Raw genomic sequence first — 22773 nt, forward strand, 5'->3', positions numbered from 1 at the left:
TTATCACTTGATAACTTTTGGTTGAAAATTTATTTTATTGGATATTAGGATGGCAACTCCAGCTTGTTTCTTGGGACCATTTTCTTGGTAGACCTTTTTCCATCCTTTTACTCTGAGATAGTATCTGTCTTTGTTAATAAAGTGTGTTTCTTGTATGCAGCAAAATGCTGGATCTTGTTTGGGTATCCAATCTGTTAGCTTATGTCTTTTTATAGGTGAGTTGAATCCATTAATATTGAGAGATATTAAAGACAGATGACTGTTGGTTCCTGTTATTTTTGCTATTGTATGAAGCTTTATGTGCTTGCGATTTTCTCTTTTTGGTTTTGTTGTGAGATGCTTAATATCTTGTCTTTTCTTTGGTGAGGTATTTTTCTTATATTGGAGTTTTCCTTCTAGGATCCTCTTTAGGGCTGGATTGGTAGACAGATATGTTTGAATTTGGTTTTGTCTTGGAATATTTTGGTTTCTCCATCTCTGTTGATTGAGAATTTTGCTGGGTATAGTAGCCTGAACTGGCATTTGTGTTCTCCTAGAGTCTGCATGACTTCTGACCAGGCTCTTTTGGCTTCCAAAGTCTCTGTTGAGAAGTCTGGTGTAATTCTGATAGGTTTGCCTTTGTATGTTACTAGGCCCTTTTCCCTTGCAGCTTTTAATATTCTTTCTTTGTTCTGTGTGTTTAGTATTTTGACTATAATGTGATGAGAGGATTTTCTTTTCTGCTCCCATTTATTTGATGTTCTGTAGGCTTCTTGTACCATTATGGCCACCTCTTTCTTTAGGTTGGGGAAGTTTTCTTTTATGATTTTGTTGAAGATGTTTTTCAGGTTCTTTGGACTGGGAATCTTTGTTCTCCCCTATTCCAATTATTCTTAGATTTGGTCTTTTCTTTATGTCTTGCATTTCCTGATGTTTTGGGTTAGGAGTTTTTTATGTTTTGAATTTTCTTTGACTGTTATGTCCCAAGATTCTCTCTTCTCTCTCTTGTATTCTGTTGGTGATACTTAAATCTGTAATTCCTGACCTCCTTTGCTAGGTTTTCCATTTCCTGGTTTGCCTCCATTTGTGTTTTCTTTATTGTTTCTACTTTCACTTTTAGATCTTGGACTGCTTTATTCAATTCCTTCACCCATTTGTATTTTCCTGTATTTCTTTAAGGGATTTATTTGTTTCCTCTTTAAGGGCTTCTACCTGTTTACCTGTGTTTTCTTGTATTTCTTTCAGCGAGTTATTTATATCCTCCTTAAAGGACTCTATTATCTTCATGAGATAGGATTTTCTGTCAGCTTCTTGATTTTCAGGTGTGTTGGTATACTCAGGGCTGGCTATGGTGGGAGAACTGGATTCTGATGATGCCCACATATATTGGCTTCTGTTACTTATGGTCTTCCACATGCCTCTCCCCATCTGGTTATCCCTAGTGTTTGCTGGTCTGGGTGACTTTGTCTGGAGTCTGCCTCTTTTGTTCCTGGGTTGAAACAGGTTTCCTGGTAGGCCTGCGGCCCTGGCTATAGCAGACCTCCTGTGGGGCCTTCCAACTGGAGGGTATTCAGAGGGGCAGAGAAGCTGCTGATTTGTTGCCCTGGCTGCAGTAGATCTCCTAGGTGGCCTTCAGACTGTTGGGTCTTCAGAGGAGCAGTCACACTGTTGTTCTGTGAGAAACAAATGCTGAGTGCAGCAGATCTTTTGGTATGTCTGAAGACATAGACTCTTCCAGGGAGCAGACTAGCTAGTAGTCTGTCCCAGCAGAAAGACCAGTTGGAAGGCGATTGGTATTTGGCCCAGGGATGGGGTGGGGGGTGCGGGGTAGGGGGAGATGGTGGGTCCATGGTTGTTACTGAAGTCCAGCCTTAGTCCATAGTGATCTGATAGAGTGCACGGGATAATCCCAATCTTCTTGAATCTTTTGAAGCTTGTTTTGTGTCTGATTATATGGTTAGTTTTGGAGAAGATACTATGAGATGCTGAAAAGAAGGTTTTTTTGGGGGGCAGGGGTGAAATGTTCTGTAGATATCTGTTAAATCCATCTGGTTCATAACTTCTGTTAGTTTCACTGTATCTGTGTCTCTCTTTAGTTTTGGTTTCTATGACCTATATGTTGGTGAGAGTGGGGTGTTGAAGTCCGCAACTATTATTGTGTGTGGTTCAATATCTGTTTTGAACTTTAGTAAAGTTTCTTTTATGAATGTGGGTGCCCTTACATTTGGGTCATAGATGTTCTGAATTGAGACTTCATTTTGGTGGGATTTTCCTTTGAAGATTATGAAGTATCCTTTCCCCATCTCTTTTGAGAACTTTTGTGTTGAAGTCTATTTTATTGGATACTAGAATAGCTAATCTAGCTTTTTTCATGGGTCCATTTGTTTGAAAACCTTTTTTTTTTTTTTCAGAATTCAAAGCATACTACTCTGAGGTGGTTAGTATCTGTCTTTGTCACTAAGGTGTGTTTCTTGTATGCAGCAGAACAATGGATCCTGTTTACATATCTAGTCTGGTAGCCTGTGTCTTTTTATTGGGAAATTGAGTCCATTGATATTGAGATATATTAAAGGCCAATGATTATTAGTGCCTGTTATTTTATTGTTGTTGTTGTTAAATGTGGTATTATGTGATTGTGACTCTCTTCTTTTGGGTTTGTTGTAAGATGATTAATTTCTTTTGTTTTCTTGAGTGTTGTACCCTCTATGTGTTGTAGATTTGTAGAAAGATATTATTTAAATTTGGTTTTGTCATGGAATATCTTGCTTTCTCCATCTATGAGAGTTTTGCTGCATACAATAGCCTGAGCTGGCATCTGCGTTCTCTTTGAGTCTGCATGACACCTATCCAGAATATTCTGGCTTTTAGTGTATCTTTTGGGAAGTCTGGTGTAATTTTGATAGGTCTGCCTTCATATGTGACTTGGTCTTTTCCCTTTACAACTTTTAATAGTCTTTCTTTGTTATGTACATTTAGTGTTTTGTTTATTATGTAGCAGGATGACTTTCTTTTCTGGACCAATCTACTGTGTTCTATAGGCTTCTTATATATTTGTGGCCATTTCTTTCTTTAGGTTAGGGAAGTTTTCCTCTACGATCTTGCTGAAGATGTTTTCTGGCCTTGTGGACTGGGAATCTTTACCCTCTTCTATTCCTATTATTCTTAGGTTTGGCCTTTTTTATTGTGTCCTGAATTTCCTGAATGTTTTGGGTTATCACTTTTTCAGACTTTGTAGTTTTCTTTGACCAATATGTCAATAATGTCTATGATTTCTTGTACACCTGAGATTCTCTCTTCTATCGCTTGTGTTCTGTTGGTGATGCTTGCATCTGTAGCTCCTGATCTCTTTCATAGGTTGTCCACCTCCAGGATTACCTCCATTTGTGGTTTCTCTATTGTTTCTCATTTCATTTTTAGGTCTTGGACTGTTTTGTTCAATTCCTTCACCTACTTGATTGTATTTTCCTGTATTTATTAAGGGATTTATTTGTTTTCTCTTTGAGGACCTCTACCTGTTTGCCTGTGTTTTCCTATATTTCTTTAAGAACATTATTTATATCTTTCTTAAAGGTCTCTGTCATCTTCATAAGATGAGATTTTAGGTCAGAATCTTGCTTTTCAGGTGTGTTATGGTATCCAGGGCTTGCTGTTGTTGGAGAACTGGGTTATGATGGTGCTAGATTACCTTGACTTCTGTTGCTTATTTTCTTGTGTTTGTCTTTTCACATCTGGTTATCTCTGGTGTTGCCTTGTCTGGGTGTCTCTGACTGGAGCAGGCCTCCTTGAAGGCAAGTAGAGCTGTGTAATCTGGATTAGAACAGGTGTCCTAGGAGGCATTCAATGTTGTCTCTGGTTGGGGGGGCTGTTCCTGTCTCCCTGGTTAGAACAGGCCTCCTGTGTCCCTATTTAGAGCAGTCCTCCTATGTCCCTGGTTAGGGAAGACCTCCTGAGTCTATGACTAAAGCAAACCACCTGGGAGATAGGCAAGCTTTGTTTCTAGGGACAGGGTCTGCCCCCAGTGCAGATGGAGGTAGAGACAGGACAATGGAGCTCAGGCAGAATGGAATAGATTCCATGTCTGCTGGGCTCTGTGGGGTGGGGGGGTGGTCGCAGCTAGTGTGGGTATTGGGACAAGGGTCTCATCTGTTTTGTTGGTTAAGGAAGACTTCCTGGGACACAGGCAGGCTTGGGGTGGGGGTAAGGCACACCCATCTACCCCAGGTGGAGGTGGAGGTACAGACTGGAATAATGATCTCTTGTCGGGATTTAATGAGTTCGACTACTTTGCAGTGCAATTCTGTTAAAATGGATTTTATCAGCTTTCAAATTCAATTTATTATAAATTATGTTTAAAAAGTAGGCAAGTGATAATGAGGAGTCTTATTATTTGGATGAGTCATTGAAAACAGAAGAACTACCACCAATTGAAGGGGGCATCCAATTTTGGCTATTCCAGCCCCTCACTGGGGCTCTCTGTAGAATTGGAGGGTAGAATATTCCAGTTGTTGTACAGACCGTTCATCTTGGCTAGGTGCCCACTTGAACCTGGAGAGGTGATACCAACACTGATGTACAAGGAGCTTGGTAGCCGAAGGTAGTGAAGATCACAATATAGGGTACATTCCACTGAGGCTCTAAAGAGTTCCGAATTCTTGAGGAGCACTCAGTCCACATGGGAGAGTGGGGCAGGTTCAGGAGCAGTTGGGTCCACTGGCATGGGGGCAGGTAGGTTAACAGAGAGGAGACCATATGAGGAAGAGGTATGGTAGGTATCTGGTCAGCAGAGGGGTCTGGTCTTGGAGCTGGTAGCTCAGGAGGAATGGACTCCTAGATAGGAGTGTGAAAGGATTTAAACCTGTAGGGGAGTATCAGGTAAAGTAGGTAAGGGTGATAGGGAGGAGGGAAGCTCAAGATAACCTAAGCTCTAGAGAGAGCTTGGCAAGCTGCTGTTTGATGAGTCCATTGGCTCTATCATCCTTTCCTGAGGGTTGTGGCTGGTAAGGGATGTTGAGAGTTTCAGACACAAGCTCAGTGACCCTGGTGGTGAAGGCTGGACCATTGAGTGTTTGGATGGTCTGCAGCATGACAAACCAAAAAATTGTGTGTTCAAGGAGAACCTGAGCCACCATATCTGTTGTTTTCCTGGAGGTAGGGGAAAACAACACCCACCCCATAAAGATGTCCACAAGGGTTAGGCGATAGCATAACTTTATATGAGTGGTCATATGGGTGAAGCCAATCTCCCAAACCTGGCTCACTTGGTGCCCTTGGAGCAAGTACAGGAACTGGTGTATCTGGACTGCCCCCTGCAGGTTAACCTTAGCCATGTCTAGCAGGAAGAGTGGACCTGGAAAATGTGGGCTCTGAGGTCAAAGAGAGGAGCTAAAAAGTGGAATAGAACTTTGGGCCCAATGTGTAGCATTTAGTGGATATCAAAGATGATGGAGAGCATCTGATTCTAAGGAAAGATAAGGTTGTTATTCATATAGAACTATCCATCCTTTGTCTGTGTGACTCCTGTATCTAGGAGTGCATCTTTTTTCTGTTGGTATTCTGGCCAACAGGAGGGTTCTAGAAAGGGGCTATATCCTATGAATCCAGTGGAGCTTGAGATCAGCCCCAAGGCTACTGTGTCATCCCTAGCATTGCTCAGGGACATGAGGCATAGGGCTTCTACAGCTTCTGGGCAGGAATGAGGGGAGTAACAAAGGAAGGTAGGACAGGGAGGTCATTGCAAGATTTAAGGTAGGACTCTCTCAGGGTAATTTGTAAGTTTTTCTAGAACAGTGAATAAAAGGCTTGGACCCATGAGGGCCCAAGGAGGGAAAAAGAAGAATGACTCAGAAGGACTGAGAGGAAATGGATGGAGTATACAATGATAGACTAGAACAGGGTGATCTTGAGGGCTTCCCAGGTGAGTTCTGCTGCCACAGCTAGGGTTCTCAACCAGGGCTGCCATCCATATGCAGTGGGATCTAGCTGTTTTGACAAAAAGGCTGTGTCACAATTGGAAGACCCAACAAGTTGAGCTGAAACACCTGAGTCCACTCCCATCCTCTCATCTGTAATGAGGTGGTAGAGGTAGGTGGGTGGCATGCATTCAAGAGTGCCAGGATAGAGGCCAGTAAGAGGGTGTCTTGAAATAAAGAGAACTAATGGCAAACTATGGCTGGGTGGGTGAGGGGCCAGGTGGGGGGTCTCTTTGGCTGCCTGATATAGGGACTTAGCTGTAATGGCAAAATTAGGGATCCAGTGACAGAAGAATCCCCAAAATTGAAAGGATCTGATCTCCTGTGGTTGGCTGCAAATCCCCAAGGCTCAGACTCAGAGATCCTGAACTAAGTGGAAGGCACCAGAAAGTTTGCACACCAGGAGAATTGAGAGTGTTACAAGGTGAGTTAATAGAAACTAGGAGTCTCTGAGGTAGGAAATGGGTAATGATAGGCTTGAGACTATGGTGGTGCTTTTCAGAGTTTGAAAATTGGGATCTAGAAGGGAAAGAAGAGGGGTCATTAAGGTGGATTAAGACCAGTTGGTGGTGGGTAGCAATCACCAGTGTGGAGCTATCTCATGCGTGGGGGTCGACCAGGTTTAGTATGACTGGGACAGAACAGTCTCGAGTTGGATCTGTGAGGCAACCAGGGGAAGAGGAAGATTGGAGTCAGGAGAGATTATAAGGGCCAAGAAAGGGTGGCCCCAAAGCAGCTAAAGATATTGTGGAAATTATTAAAATCCTGCCCTGGGGTTTCTGCCCCACCTTAGGTTATTGAGTTCCCAGATATAAAACACACACTCACAGCCCTTATATTTATAATAAATCTTAAGCAGCACAACAGCCAGGCAGCTGCCTACCCTCTATGCTGTTAGAATTTACTTTCCTATCGATAACCGTGGATTATGACAATTTACTATGTTCCAACTGAACTGTTCTTAACTCCAATTGAGAAGCAGGCCCTCAGGGCCACACTCTCTTGACTCTTAACCCATGGTGGCTCTCTCTCTCTTGCACCTTCCTCTTCCCCTTGTGGTCCTCCTCCAACCCTAAGCCCATGAAACTTAAACCCCACCTATGTCTCTTCTACCCAGCTATTAGCTGTTGGCATCTTTATTTACCAATCACAATTAACTGAGGGCAGAGTCACTTAGCTAGCATCTATGTGTGGATTCTTTTGTCTCTGGGGCAACCAGTTTTAGGGGACCCAAATTAGCATTAGAATACAAACAGCATCAGGCCAATCCACTACAGGATATTGTGGCCAAGTAAAGGCATTGGTCTGTAAGCAGGTGAGGGCAGGTAAAAGACAAGGTTGGAACCTGTTATTGGACAGTGAAAAAAGAAGGCAGACTGAGAATTTTTGAGAGACAGGATAGGAGGAAGAGAGAGAGGAAGGAAGAATGAAAGATGGAGGAAGAGAAAAATTATCCAGATTCTGTGTAGCTTCTTATAAGGGATGGATAATTACAGAACAAATTGTCTTATCTAGGTGGACAGTTTATAATGATATCAATTGGCTCTAAGTTCATTGTGTGGATATTTTGTAGGGTGAGAGTTTACTGATATAAATATGATTGATAAATTACAAGTCTCTAGAGTTTTGATTTTACAGGGTTACAGGGATTTGTGACTGCTAACCACAGGGGCAGATGGCTGGTAATGTGAGCATAATCCACAGCAAGAGAGCTGCGAGATGGGTGGTCAATACATGGAACTAGCCATATAAGCTGTGCAACCACTGGGGCGATAGAGTAGCCAGCACTAGTGTGGGATGGTGCCTTTTTAAATTATTTCATGCAATTGATGGCGCCCAATGTGGGGGCAGGAATCCTCTAGAAATTCAAGATTCCTAGCCTATAGTTAGAAATTTAGTTAAAAATTTGGAGATTTGGTGAGTGGGACTGTCTTAGGGTCTTATTGCTGTGAACAGACATTATGACCAATGTAAGTTTTATAAAGGACAACATTTCATTGAGGCTGGCTTACAGGTTCTTGCAAAACTTGGCAATATTTTCCAGACACTAATTGTCAATTATTTTTGATTTATACTTACACTTATCTATTTTAGTTTTATGTCTAAGCTTGGACAAACATCAACTATCTTGGCTAATATGTCTGGACCATAATTGGCATCATGGACATTTCCAAGTGTTGCCAAGGCAAATGTGACTGTTGTGGAGTAGAAGACTGAGAAGTGTCTAGGCAGATGCAAAATAAAGTTGAGATGAGATGGCATCCTGGTCATTTCAATAAACACCATGACCACAAACAACTTGTGGAGGGAAGGGCTTTTTTGTTTATACTTCTACACCATAATCTATCACCAAAGGAAGCCAAGGTTACCTGGCAGTAAACAAAGACTGAATTGGATCCCTGGACCTCACATATTGAAAGGAGACAGTTGACTTCTGGAAGTTGTTCTCTGACCACCACATATGCTCTGTGAGAGATGCATCTGACTCTCATTCACCCATAAGCCTAATAAAAATGGTGCCAGAGGCCAGCCCTGGTGGTTGTTCTTTCTTGTTCTTGGTTCTTCTTGAGGCAGTGGAGAGAGAACAGCATTGGCAGGGAAGGGGAGGAGGAGGAAGGCTTGGTCTTACAAGATTTTTAGGGTTGCTATATAATAATAAAATGTTTACCTGCCTTAAGTCTAAGTCACTTGCTGCAGTAGCTGGCCTGCCTGAGTTCCTCTGAGGCCAGAAACTATTTAGCACTTCATCATGAAACAGTAGTGAAAAGATTCATTGCTGGTGCTCCTTTCTCCGGTGAATCAGTCTGAAACCTCTCTAGATAAACTCGTTGACTCTTTGTGAACCAGAGAAGAAGGAAAGGAAAAGAATTAAGATGCTATACATAGGCAAATATGCACAGACGTATATATTTTCAAACATTCATAAACCCACACTCTGGCCTGGCCCGACCATCTATCACAATCAACTCCACAAATATTCATGCATGATTACACATATGCACATATACCTACACACAAACATATAGAAAAACAGACATACACACTTAGATAGATGGATGGATGGATGGGTGGATGGATGGATGGATGGGGCATAGATCCCCAAGCCAAACCATTCAATCAACAACTTTCATTTCCTTTCCTTTCCTTTTTTTTGTCTTTTCATACCCTTGTAGACAAAAAAAGTTCTTTAGAAAATTACTTGATAAAAGGTTACATAAAATAGGAGTTTCAGAAGGATGTTGATATTAAATTCAAAGCAGTGTTTCATTTTAATATTAAGCTCATAATAAGTTCAAAGCAATAGTTTTCACATGGCCTTGCCTTATTATAGTGTGTACCTGTGACTTTATCCTTGGACCTAAATATTTTTCCTTGAACACAAAATTGTCCCAAGTCTATTTATCTTTTTAGTGTGATTATGAAAGCTCATTGTATTTCTTATTATGCAAACTTTACTTACTATTCTGGGGAGTGGGCACATTCTATTCAAGATTCTAACTTTATTACATCTTTCTAACAACTAAGACCATCTCTGAAAACTTTCTTCTGAAAATTATTTGAATCAAGTCAGGAATTTTATAGACTTATTATCTATTGGTCTATATAGCATCCCTACAAGATAGCACGTCTTCATAGGTCTGCAGAGATCAACTCAAATGGGTATGCTAATACATAGTGATAGTTACATATTTAATAATAAAAGAAAAAGCATATTAATACCAGGAATCTTTACTAAAATGGATTTCTCCTGGGCCTTGCCTACTGGAGGCGTTGGATCATCTCAGGAAGAGCACCTGCTAGTGTTTAGCTTTTCCTATGATGGGTTCTGACACAATGGCTTTAAAGAAATTTATAAGCAAGGACCTGCAGAGATGGCTCAATGGTTACAAGAACTTTCTGTTCTTCCAGTAGGCTTCCAGAGTTAAGTTTCCAGCACCCTCACAACTGCCTGTAACTCCAGTGTCCAGGAATTCAACACATTCTGGCCTCCGTGGGCCTTTGCACATATGCACAGACACATAGACACAGGATAAAAATAAAATATCTTTAATCAGAATATTGTATGAAGAAATATTTTCTTTTTATATGCACTTTTAACTAAGTAGATATATAGTAAATATGTTTAAAAATAGATTGGAGCTACAGAGATAGCACGGCAATTAACAACACTTGCTGTTCTTCCAGAGGACCTGCATTCAGTTTGCAGCACCACATCAGGTAGCAAATGATCATGCATTACTCTAGTTCCCGGGAATCTAACACCCTCTTCTGATATTCAAGATATCAGGCGTACACTCACATACTCAGATGTAAATACACATCAACACACACACTTTAAAAAGTAAATCTTTAAATAAAGAAATAATTTGTTTTTACAAAATTATAAACAGAAGATCAGGGTTGTAGTTCTGTGGTCGAACACTTGTTGGTTCTATGCTGAGCACCTGGGGTGCTGGAGGTGGGGGGTGAACAGAAAGGAAAAGAAATTATACGTAGTACCAGGTACCATGAACATACGGACATTGAAAGTATGGGGAAAGAGATCATAAACAGAGCAACTCTCTCTATCTAAAGGGAGGAGCAGAGGAACTGAAGCAATGAAACAAGAGCTGCAAACAAGAGTCCTTGCCTGGGGTGCAGGAAGCCCTGAGCTTCAACCCCAGAAATTCACAGACTGGATCTGGTGGTACATGCCTGCAATCCCAGGACTCCACAGATACAGGCGGGAGGATCAGGAGTCCAAGTTTCTTTATTTGTCTTTTAACCCCTTGTCTTCAAAAATAAGTTTAGACCCCACTTCAATACTATGTTGAAGGAGATGCACAAAAACAAAAAACAAAGGCAACTCAAAAAAAAAAAAAAAAAAGAAAGAAAAAGAAAAACACCATTGAGATCAACAATTTTCTAACCTTTTCCAAACAATTAAAACTGAAAAATTGGGGTATGGCATGGAAGTGCTTTATTTGTAAGCACTCTGTGAGTTCCTGGCCAGCCAAAGCTATACAATAGAGAGAACCTGTCTCAAAAAAAAATTGGTAGAAAATTGGACATAAATGCAAAAGTTTTAAGGGGCTGGTGAGATGACTCAGCCAACTAAATGTGATTGCTGTGCATCCCTGACAACCTGAGGTTCATCAAGCCAGATGTGGTGACACACATCTGTAATTCCAGCACTCTTGCAGGGAGATGAGAGGCCAAGATAGATGAGCTGCTGCTGGCCAGTTCTCATGGAGGACTTCACAGAGCACAGCAGAAACAAAACAGAGTCTTCCCTAGGAGAGTGGAAGGAGCACACACACTCTCACAAGATTGCTCTGACCTCTCGTGTGCCCTGTGGAGCACTCAGGCATGCACATGTACAAACACACGCACACTTATGTACATACACCAAAATCTACTGAGAAAACCTCACATGGTGTAATGTGTCTATCGGGCGGAGGTATTTGGGACACTAAAGCAAGAGGATCACTTCCCAACCTAGAAAACATAGTGAGATCTTCATCTCAAAAACTAAAATAATGATGATGATGATGATGATGATGATGATGATGATGATGATGATGATAATAATAATAATAATAATAATGGGCTAAAGAAGTAAAGGAACTTACCAAGCCAGACAACATATGAAAAGAGCTAAATTTAGAAAAATACCAAACACTCTAAATCCACAAGGGGGCCAGTGTAATGTTGGCAATGGGCCGTTTTAAGAGTTAGAAATTTTTATTTAACTAATTAATTTGTTTATTTGAGAACTCCTATTGTAGCCTGGGCTTGCCTTGAAGTTCAGTTTATACAATGAATAACATATTCGTGTGTGTGTGTGTGTGTGTGTGTGTGTGACTCCTGACTCCTGACTTTTTTTTAATATGCAAAGGTGAGGTTTATTACGGAGATCTATTACAGAGATCTCTGGGCTGACACATATCCCACGTAGGAGACAGAGGTATCGATCCTGAGTGGCTGGGAGAAGGGCTTTTTAAAGGAAGAAGTCATAAGCTCCAGGAGATGGGGGGATGTCAAAAGGAAATACCAAAAATGTCACAAGGGGAAACTCTCAAAGTCACAGGATTGTTCTTAAGACTCTAGGGTTTGAATGAGGGGAAAGGTCAAGCATTCTCCTGAGAACAGATCCTGATTGTCCTTTAGGGTAAATGTTTGTCAGAGTTGATGAGGCATCTGCATCTGAAACACATCTTGTTAGGCTTGGCCGCTGGTTTTTGGAATACTCTCTTTTGGACACAATGGCTGGAGGGCACAGTGGGGGCTTGAACAAACATCACAGGAGCAGAACAAAACCCGTTACTCATTTACTCAGTTTGGTGATAAGCGGGAGGGTCACTGTCTCTCCTATTTTCTTGGTTAACTGTCAAGTTGTTAGAGGGCTCATGAAGTGAACATTTCTGGTTTCTTTAGAGACTCAGTTGTGTCATGTGATGTTTTTCTGGAAACTGTCTTATGAAAGAATGCTTTTGCTCAAGCAGACATGTGGGAGAGTATTTTGCTGAGAACAGACACTTAATGTTTTTCTGGAAGGTGTCTAGAAGAAGGGCATGTGATATTTTGCTAGATTGGACACTTCAGAGAACATGTGATGTTTGGAAAGGGTATAAATATAACCCAACAGACAGTGAACAACACTCACTGCGTGATATTGGTTCGCCTTGCCACTCTTTGCCTGTCTTCGTTGGGCCTTCCTGACACTGGTCTTTGCTGGCAATGCTGTGTGGTATTGGTTTAGCTTGCCACTCTTTGCTGATTATCATTTTTCATGATATCATAGAGAGAAATGCACCACTTCTGGTGGTGTTCTGGCAGCTTCTTGCCATTTCCTCAGACTCAGGCCATTGTCAGAGCCTCATGGTTTCTTCTGGATTGAACCACCATTGTTGATTTGTGAATGTTGTCTGCAAATGGATCGAGCTACCGCTGCTGATTCGTGTGAACTGAACTCTTGATATCCTGACAACACAGATTTGATTCGCCCCAAAGAATTATTTCTAAACAGGTCAACATCCTCCTTTGCCCTATTAACCTTTCCTTTCCTACTTCCTCTGGTGAGTGATGGGCTAGAAGAAAGGTTAAAGCATTTAAGTACATTAATTAGGTTTTGAAAAATAGAAACCTATAGGGAATAGACAGAAATATCCTCTAGAAAAAAATAATAAACAGGGACAATTGGGTGTTTTGTTTTTCCTCTTGGTTTTGAGACAAGGTTTCATTGTAGCCTAAGCTAGTCTCAGACTCCCTATGTAGGTAAGAAGGACTTTGAACTACTGACCCCCTCCAGCCACCTTGTAAGTACTGGGGTGAGGGTTGTACACTGTTACCTTATTTTATTTGGTGCTGTACCTAGGGTTGCTAGGCAAGCTCTCTACAACTAAATTCCTAGCCCCAAGTGATGGTATTTACAGAGATGATGGAGAGAGAGAAAGAGAGAGAGAGAGAGAGAGAGAGAGAGAGAGAGAGAGAGAGACCGACCACGTGAGTGACCTTGTGTCAGTCACCACATACCTTCATTGTTTCCTGTTTACTTGTAGCACAGTAAATGACTTGGGACAACACACAAACTTGCAATAGTGGGTTTCCTGGACTGGGAGTTTAGACAACACGTATGTCAGAATCTCACAAGCATGTAGAAAAACATCATGTTTCCTGCGTTTTCATCTGGCAGCCTAATGGGGAAGTGTCTCTCTTCCGCATCACTATGGTTGTTTGAAGAATTTTTTTTCCCTGGAAGATACGGGAATGAGCATAGTGGCTCCTTACAGGCTTTTGGCTCAAGGCCACCTTCCAGTCCATAGTTCCGGCTGTCATAGTTTCTCTTCTGTTGCTGTGATAAAACTCTCAGCCACTGTCCCATCAAAATAGAAGGAAGGAAGGGAGGAAGAAAGGAAGGAAAGAAGGAAGGAAGAAGATAGACTCTCAAGGGGAAAGGAAATCAGTTCACATTTCATCACATGGGATAGTCAAGGTGGCAGTAACTCAAAGCAGTATGCATTACATACGCAGTTAGACCAAGACAGCAATGAGCACATGCATGTTAGCACGCAGTTTACTAAGAGCACACAAGTGCTGGTGCTCAGACCACTTTCTCCACTCTTACACAGTCTAAGATCCCTGTTTAGGGAAGGATCCTTACCACAGTGGCTATGTACAGTTTTAGTAACTCACCCAAGACCAGGCAGGCCAATTTATAGTTCTCTAACTTAGAAGCCCTATCGGGAATCGGCTATACGTAATAATACTCTTGACCATGGAAACGCTTCAATCCTCTACATGTGTTGTGTGACTCTTCTGGATCACAGAGGCCACCACAGTATCGTCACAGTAAATTAATTACAACATGTACAGTAGTAGTATCCTGTGTGCGGGTTTTAACATGTGCTTTCGAAAGTCTTCAAGTGTAAGATTCTGAGTCACTTTGTAGACACCATTGTACATTTCACAGCCAAACTGGTATTGTTGTAACTCTGCTTCCAGAGAAAGTCAGCAGCCTTTATAGCAGCTGAAGACATACAGTTGTGAGAGACATGGTGGGGAGTAATTAGGTCATTATGGTGACTCCCAGGGCAAGGGGTAAGTGGTAGACTCAGAAAGCATGTTAAGCCGGCAAGAATAAATTATTATAAATCAGCTAGATTTTTCCAAGCCCCAGTTTCTGTCTTCTAGTCTTGTTATGTGTTTTTCTTCTTCTTGCAAATACTTCCACATGGTTCCAAAAGCTGATGAATTTTGGCCATTTCGCATAGAAAGAAAAAGAATGAAAAATTGGGGTATGACATGGAAGTGCTTTATTTGTAAGCCAGGAAAGAAATTAAGAGTTAAAACTATTTAAAACAATTATTATAATTTATTGAGATTGGGTTTCTCTGTGTGGCCCAAGCTGGCCTGGATTTGCTTGTAGATTAGGTTGGCTTCAGGCTCCCAAGCGATCTAACTATCCTTGCCTTTGTCTCGTAAGCATTGAGATCAAAGGCCTGGATTTATTTATTCATTCATGTCCCCTTAAAAACATTTAAAGCAATTTCCATCTATGAAGTCCCCCTTCCATGGAGATTAGTATCTCCGTGGATAAATAAATATACTCATATCCCCTTCCTCTTTATATAAATTAAATTAATTTCCTTTCCTACATTTAACGTCATTGAAATTCCCTTCGATTTACTGCATAAGCCTCTCTTCAGGCCAACGTAAGTGTCACGTGATAGGCTAAACAGTCCCAGAATTCCCGTGGAGCCCACGTTGAAAGAAACCAGTTGCTTAAGATAGCATTGACATCTTAATTTTTTTTTATTTATTTATGTATTTATTTAATGTATAGGAGTATGTTCTAGCTGTCTTCAGACACAGCAGAAGAGGCCATCACATCCCATTACAGATGCTTGTGAGCCATCATGCGGTTGCTGGGAATTGAACTCAGGACCTCTGGAACAGAAGTCAGTGCTCTTAAATGCTGAGCCATCCCTCTAGCCCGGTTTATTTTATTCTCTATACTTTTTTGATTGCAGGATGCCTTGCTTTCTATACTGTCTACAGGGGCTTTTAGCATCCTGGAGATTAAGCCGCATTTCCATAGTAGCACAGAGCAGCATCTGGGAAGACCTCAGGCTGAAGCTTGCTGCTTGGTGTGCTGTTTGGTTCAGTTTGGGGAGTGCAGCGGTGTCTTAGCGTACTCATGCTATGAACCCCAGAACCATGCACGCCAAATTAGCACGGATTTTGTTCGAACATGGCGCAGCTTGGGGAAATACCGTGAGGCTAAAAATCAATTCTCCCACCTCCTAAACCTAAAGGGACAGCGTGCATTTTCCATTTGGGGATCTGAATTGGTTTTTTTTTTTTTTTTTTTTTTTTTTGGTTCTTTTTTTCGGAGCTGGGGATCGAACCCAGGGCCTCGCGCTTCCTAGGCAAGCGCTCTACCACTGAGCTAAATCCCCAGCCCCTGTTTTTTTTTTTTTTTTTAAAGTTGCGTTTTTGCCAGACGTTGAGGTGCCATTATTTTTGTAGAAATTATTTAATCCCAATCTGGGGTTTCTACCCTGCCTTTGACCATTTAGTTCCCCGTTAGGACACACACAACCTTTATATTTCAGTAAACCTTAAACAGCACAAGAGCTGGGTAGCTGCTTACCCTCTATGCTATTAGAATTTACTTTCCTACTGATGATCCCGAGTTGTTACGTACGATGTTTCATCTTAACTCCAATTGGCCAGCCCTTAGTGTTAGTGTGAGAACCCTGTCAGAAATAGCAGGTCACAGGAAATACCACAAATTCCACAAGATGGGCCGGACAGTGCCAAATGTAGGAGACAACCTTCCCATTCGAGTTGACCAATAATTTTAAACGTTGCTCAGGGTAACCAATCACAGTCGTCCAACTCAGGCGACTGCTGAATTCCCCGCCAAAATGTTTATAAAAAGTGTGTGCTTTGTGAGCTCGGGGGTCTCCTCTTGCCTGCGTGCTGGGGGACCCCAACTGTACGTTGGAACAATGAACTTCTTGCGGCTTACAGTGATTCCAGTCTCTGTGGCCTTATTGAGTGGGGGGGGGGTCTTCCGACTCTTACACTGGCATTCCTCTAGGCTCTGCCCCACAGTTATCTGGCTAGGTATACCAGACTCACTATAGAAGGGACTGCTTGCCCAATCCTCTCCCTCTTACCCTCTTACTCTCTGCCCTTTTCTCCCTGACCTCTTTCTCCCCTTCCCCCTACACCCTCTCTCTCCACGTGTTCCTGATTGGCCTCTCCTCCTTCTTCTCCCATCTCCTCCCTCTCCTCCTCCCCCCTCCTCCACCTCCTCCCCCCCTCTTCCTCCTCCCTGCTCCTTAACCTTCTCCTCCACCTCCTCTTTCTCCCCCTCCTCCACCTCCTCCTTCACCTCCTCCCCCTCTTCCTCTTCCTCTTCCTCTTCCCCCTCCTTCCCCTCCTTCAGCTCCTCCCCCTCTTCTTCCTCACCCTCAGTCGCCCCTGTCTCTCTCTCTCTCTCTGTCTCTACTCCCTTCCCAACTCCACTTCCCACGCCCTAAATAAACTCTATTCTATACTATATTCATTGCACAGCTGGCACTTCAGGGGGAAGGGATGCCTCAGCCTGGGCCCACAGAGGCACTCCGCCCAGCTCACCATACTCACCTCTATCAACGCATCCAGCTCCACTTTTAAAAACCATAACACTGGTGCTGTGAGACTCAGAGTAGAAGCTCGCAGAGTAGAAGCTCCCGTACCAGCATACGGAATTCCAGCCAAATCAGACCGCTTGATAGACCTATCTATTCAAACACTGGTGAATTGGTAAGCTCCCTCCGCACACTGGTCAGCATAAATGTCCCCTGGTCCCAGGGGAGGGCTATTGAGCCCCCAGCCTTGGGGTTCCTTGGGGATGGAGGCATTCACAGTCTTTATGAATGGCCTTCCCATTGACCCTTCCTTCTACGACATTTTCTCTTGGGTGAGATTCTTCCTCTCCTCTGAGTCCAGTTCCTTTTCTCGTTGTTATGAAACCCCAGGCCTGGGTGAACCACTCTCTCAAAATCGCTCAGGGCACTTGCCCTGAGCTCGGCCCTCAAGTTCACTTTGTGAAAACCTAATGGTCTGGCTGGCTATTATTTCTAGCTACTGCCTTTGTCCCCAGGATGCCGAAACGGACAGATTGCTAGCCTCTACTCTCACCCAGAAGGAATGTCTTCACCCCATGCTTCCCGGTCTAATCACCGGCTAAATTTGGCTTCTATTCCCACCAAGCAATAACTAAATGCCAACTTACTGGCGCTTTAAAAACACACTTATCCAACTCCCTCACCAGCCATTTCTGGGCTTTTCCCCTCCCCCCTCATTCTCTTGCAGCTTGCTCTCCACTCCCGGTTCCCATAACTCCTGACTCTGCTGCTGCCTCTCGCTCTCTCGCTCCCTACCACTGCCACCAGACTAGCCTCAGCTCTCCGCTTTCTGCCTTGCTCTCTTGCTCCCTGCCCAGCCCAACTCCACAGCAGCCAGGCCAGCTGGCTGAAGCTCTGACAATAAGGACAGCATGCACTTCCCCTACCCAGTGCTCCGTGATGTAGGTACACAACGCTTGTAAGCCAGGGGTCACAGCCGAGCTACTCTCTGCACAGCAACAAAGGTTGTCTGTGGTGACAGGAAAAGGGCTATGTCCACCAGGCCAAAAAAACGTGCCTGTTTGTCTCTGTGTGTTTTTATGTTTTCATCTGCTGATGCATAACCACTTCTGCCATTCCAAGACATAACAAACACACGACTTTCCTCCGGGCAGAACTGCCACTTCAGGGGTGTCTTAACTAGGAGCAGTCCTGTGACTGTCCGATATCTTTATTGTGGGCAGATAAGGTTTTACCATGCAATTGCTTCAGCGCCATTTTACCTAAGGGCAGTCACATGGCAGACTGTAGTTTCAGCGCCATCTTAACTAAGGGCAGCCCCATGACCATCCACCATCTTTGTTATGCGCAGTTCCCACCTCACTGCCTTAAGACAAACTGACTTAAGACTCCAAAGACACTTTCCAGTTAGAATACGCTTTTGTTCTATTTTGCCTTGGTAAATAATGATTTTTAAACAGTGAAAGAGTTAAAGATCACTGACTTAAATATATGTTTATCCTTGTTTTTGCTACTGTCATTAAGTCGCAGTGTACTCTATTTGCTAGATTCATCTAGGATGAGTAAGTAAACAAACACAGATTGTCTAACCCAGATATGCTTAATAGATAATGAAAGGAAAATTATACGGATTTAAGGTTTAAAAATATAAAATTAAAAGAGTAAGTTTCAAAATCCACAGACTAAGGGCTAAACGCTGTCCAGGCAGGATGGGGTCCCGCCCTGCCGCCAGAACTAGCAGGCCATGAAGATAAAGAAAAGGAATGCAGGAATCAGCTCAGGCTATCAGGAATGACTCATAAACCAAATGGTAGGAGGACATTTCCCCCAGCTTACTCAGGGTCATATTTTAAGTAGATGTCCTCCAGCCCCTGATAAGCCCCTGCCTTCTAGCACGTACTCTTCTGCTTTGTTCTCACTGCTATGTTTAAATGAGCCAATTGTGTGTAACCTCGCCAAAAGCCCCTAGCTTTCCCTATATAAACCCCTGACTTTTGAGTTTCAGGGTCGACTCCTCTGTCTCCTGTGTGAGATACGTGTCGTCCCCAGAGCTCTGGTTCCTCAAATACACCTCTTGTTTATTACATCAAGATCGGTTTCTCGTGAGTTCTTGGGGGTTGCGTCATCTCGAGATTTGAGTGGGGGGTCTCCCCGCTCTGGGGGGTCTTTCATTTGGGGGCTCGTCCGGGATCTTGCAACCACCCACAACTCCGAAGACCTTCTTGGAGGTAAGGGGAATCCCCAATTGTGTCTGAGTGTGCGGCCGCTCTCTGAGTCTGTCTCTGTTTTGGTTCCGCCGTGTGTGGGTGTGTGTGTGTCTCAGTATCGGTCGGTGTTAAGAAGGTGGATGTGTATTCCCACCGGGGTGGATGTGTATTCCCGCCCTGTGCTAGAAGGTGGATGTGTATTCCCACCCTGTGCTAGGAGAGTGGACGTGTATTCCCACTCTGTGCAGTTGCCTCTGCGGTCGCAGAAGGGGGGATGCCCCAGTCCCACAGGCTGCAGCCCTGGAAGATGTTCCACGGGTGGAGAGCAGTCTGGAGAGCCCGGCTGTGGGCAGTCAGGAGGACCTGACTGTGGTTTTCTGGAACAAAGGAGATGGAGTGCTCCTTTTACCTAGGCGGGAGTGGATGAGGAATCCCACTCCGTCGGAGGTCGTGTTTGGCTGCCTATTTAAGTCAGGCGCGGACGAGTGTGCTTGGACATGTTAGTGTCTGTTGTCTGTATTCTGTTTCTGTGTTTGGTGTTCTTTTTCTTTGCCATGGGGCAGACTGTGACAACCCCTTTGTCTTTGATGGTGGACCATTGGATGGACGTTAGGGCAAGAGGACACTCTGGAATCCTGTTGGGAGGTGGAATCAGATGGTCCATCTCATCCCAGAAGCAGCTAAGGTTAAGCTACAGTTTGGGCCAGGTACTGAAGGTACCAGGCATCTGTGGAAATTGGTTATAGGATGCTTTGTCTTGGTCTTGTTTGTCTGGTTTGTTTTCTGTGGTATTGTCAAGTGTCTTTTTGGCTTTTGTTTCGTTTTTGGACTTTGGACTGACGACTGTGTTTGAAATCATGAAACTGTTTAATTTGTTTGTCAAGGAGTTTTACTTGGTCCTCTTGGTGCTTAACTGGAAAATAATTTGCTTGAGAAAAACTCCCTGCCAGGGAGTTTTGTCTTTCTCTCTTGAGGCTCCTCTCCAAGGAGAGAAAGTTTTAAAAGAAGGAAAGAAAATAAAGGGAGAAAAAGAAATAAAAAAAAAGACAAAAAAGACCAAGGAGAAGATAGACAAAGACAGGAGTAATAATCAGGACCTAGAGACAAACAAAATATATCCCTTTTTAAAGGCATTGACCTTGAGAATGTCTAGTGAATCAGGGCTTAGTGAGAATGAATTGACAGGCCTTGAAGAAGAAACCGCTGGTAAATAAAAGTTCCCCAGATTAGGCCTCCGGCTATGGAACAAATATAGTGAGTAAGAAACTTAATTTTATGAACCCCGCTCTAGTGGTGTAGATAGCCAAGGTTATTTTTTGATCTGTGCTTGTGCTCACAGCCCACACAGTAGGGGGGAGTGAAACTAGCTGTGGAGCTGCTACAACACATGGTAGGGGGGGAGCGAAACTAGCTGCTGAGCTGCTACAGTGAGCATGGGGACTTCTCAGACTCACCCAATTTTTCTGGCTCTTCAGGAGCTGTTTAAAAGAAAAAGGCTTAGGATAAAAAGAAACACTATAGAGAGATTTCTTAGTGAATGCGAAGCCATTGCACCTTGGTTTCGCTGTTTCTGGGAATCTTGGGGTGGACAGCTGAGATAAGCTGGGGAAAGATTTAAATTTTACATGGGAACAAGGAATCATAAGGCGGAGTTTCAGCCAGAATGGGACTAAGTGCATAGCTGCCTAGATCAGAAATGCTGTCAACAGGCTATAAAAAGAGGACTGGCTGTGAGCTCCTGAGCTCCGACCCTAACTCAGGCCCTTTTGATTTCTAGGCAAGCGCTCTAACACTGAGATAAAACCCCAACCCCAAAAAGCCTACAGCACCCGGGATCCCAGGTGGTCTCCCATCCACGTACTAACCAGGCCCAACAATGCTTAGCTTCCTAGATCAGACAAGATTGGTCGCGTTCAGGGTGGTATGGCTGTAGGCTCTTCAGACATTTTTTTAAAGGAATATAAAACTATTCATTGACACAACCAGAATACGGCAGATACATAGGTGAATGCCAGCAACAAACCAGTGAACTGAGAACAGGACCCCAGTTGAAGAAATCAGAGAAAGGACTAAAAGAGCTTGAAGGGACTTGAGACCCCATATGAACAACAACACCAACCAACCAGAGCTTCCAGGGACTAAACCACAGCAGGACTTAATGGCCAACATCAGCTCTAACCATGATTCTACTTCCACATCTAACAGATTCCATGAATCATAACCTTTTAGTACAGATTTTAACTTCCTACAAAGGAATGGTTCAACCAGAGGAACCTTTACACAGACCAGCTGACCCGGACCTGCCTCTGTAGATCAGCTGGCCTCTTAAATCACAGCTCCACTTGCCTCTAGAGTTCTGGCATTAAAGGTGCGCACCACCACACTAGGCCAAGTCTTGTTGTTAAATCAAGCTACTACTTTGTTTAATTCCGTTTTCTGAAGGTGGAGTTGGTATGAAAATAAACTACTGTATTTACTTGATAATACATCAATACTGATGGGCTTGCTTTTAAACTATCCAATACATTACAGACTCTGCTTAATCCGAAAGGTTATGATTTCAGGAAAATGTTCAGGCTGATGGCCTCTCATCAACCTGTGTTTTCACGTTCAGCTCCTTTGAGTATCAAAAACAAGATAATGGTTATGTAAGTGTTTTATGCATACACTGCATAGAAACACACACACACACACACACACACACACACACACACACACACACACAACCAGAATGGTCCTTCTGTGTCCCAGTTAAAAGTAAGTTCTGACTTGAGTCATGACTGTAAAATCTCCCCAGCGTTTAAGAAAAGCTGTTCTTCAAGCCGAGGAAATACAACATGGTGTCAAGAACTCTACTGTTATAGGAAGCAACTACAGAGAGCTCTCCTCGCTCAAAGGAGTCAGTGCCTTTTGACACAGAACGAAAACCAAAAATCTCCCAACTACTGCCAATACTTTCAAAACTAGCATATCAGACTTGATTTTCATCAGGATGCTATTTGTTCCACACTAGTAATTCAAAACCCAAGATCCAGATCATTCATATATATATATATATATATATATATATATATATATATATATATATAACATTGTGTATTTATATATGCAAACAATTATTGTACTTCATTTCGGTACAAGAATGCCAAGTCAGCCACTCCTCATAGAAGGCGATGACAATCTGAGGCCACTTCATATTCGCCTCCTTTGCTTATCAGCAGCATCTCTCTTCTTCGATTTGCTCTCATCGGATTCACTATCAGATAAAGATTTCCTTTTTGGACAATCGTTTTCGTTACCAGCTTTTCGAGAATGAAGAAGTGCTTCAATTAATTCTGGACAATCTAAATTTTCTCCTGGTACCCAAGTATTATCAGCATCTGTAAACCCCTTCCACTTCACGAAATAGTTCACTACACAATGGTTCAGTACTTTTTCTACCACAAATTCTTCAGGCTCAGCCTCTTCAACTCTTTTACTCTTTCCATTATGTTT

The 22773-nt window shown here is 42.9% G+C and overlaps 1 long non-coding RNA gene and 1 pseudogene across 4 annotated transcripts; one reads left to right on the forward strand and one right to left on the reverse strand.

Annotated features, from left to right (window-relative positions):
- The first annotated feature begins 4401 nt into the window (after positions 1-4401).
- LOC102554571 (uncharacterized) lies at positions 4402-10005 on the forward strand. Of its 4 annotated transcripts, none has more exons than XR_005491752.2 (3): positions 4402-4704; positions 6225-6372; positions 9861-10005. It is a non-coding gene; the product is annotated as an uncharacterized LOC102554571 (long non-coding RNA). The 4 variants fall into 4 exon arrangements; XR_005491750.2 differs by lacking the exon at positions 9861-10005 and adding an exon at positions 8043-8477; XR_595205.4 differs by having other exon boundaries at positions 4407-4704; positions 9858-10005.
- An 11090-nt stretch (positions 10006-21095) lies between these two features.
- On the reverse strand, positions 21096-21213 carry LOC120096076 (5S ribosomal RNA; annotated as a pseudogene).
- Positions 21214-22773: the final 1560 nt, after the last annotated feature.

The sequence above is a fragment of the Rattus norvegicus genome, chromosome 12 (genome assembly GCF_036323735.1).
Source record: "Rattus norvegicus strain BN/NHsdMcwi chromosome 12, GRCr8, whole genome shotgun sequence".
Taxonomy (NCBI): domain Eukaryota; kingdom Metazoa; phylum Chordata; class Mammalia; order Rodentia; family Muridae; genus Rattus; species Rattus norvegicus.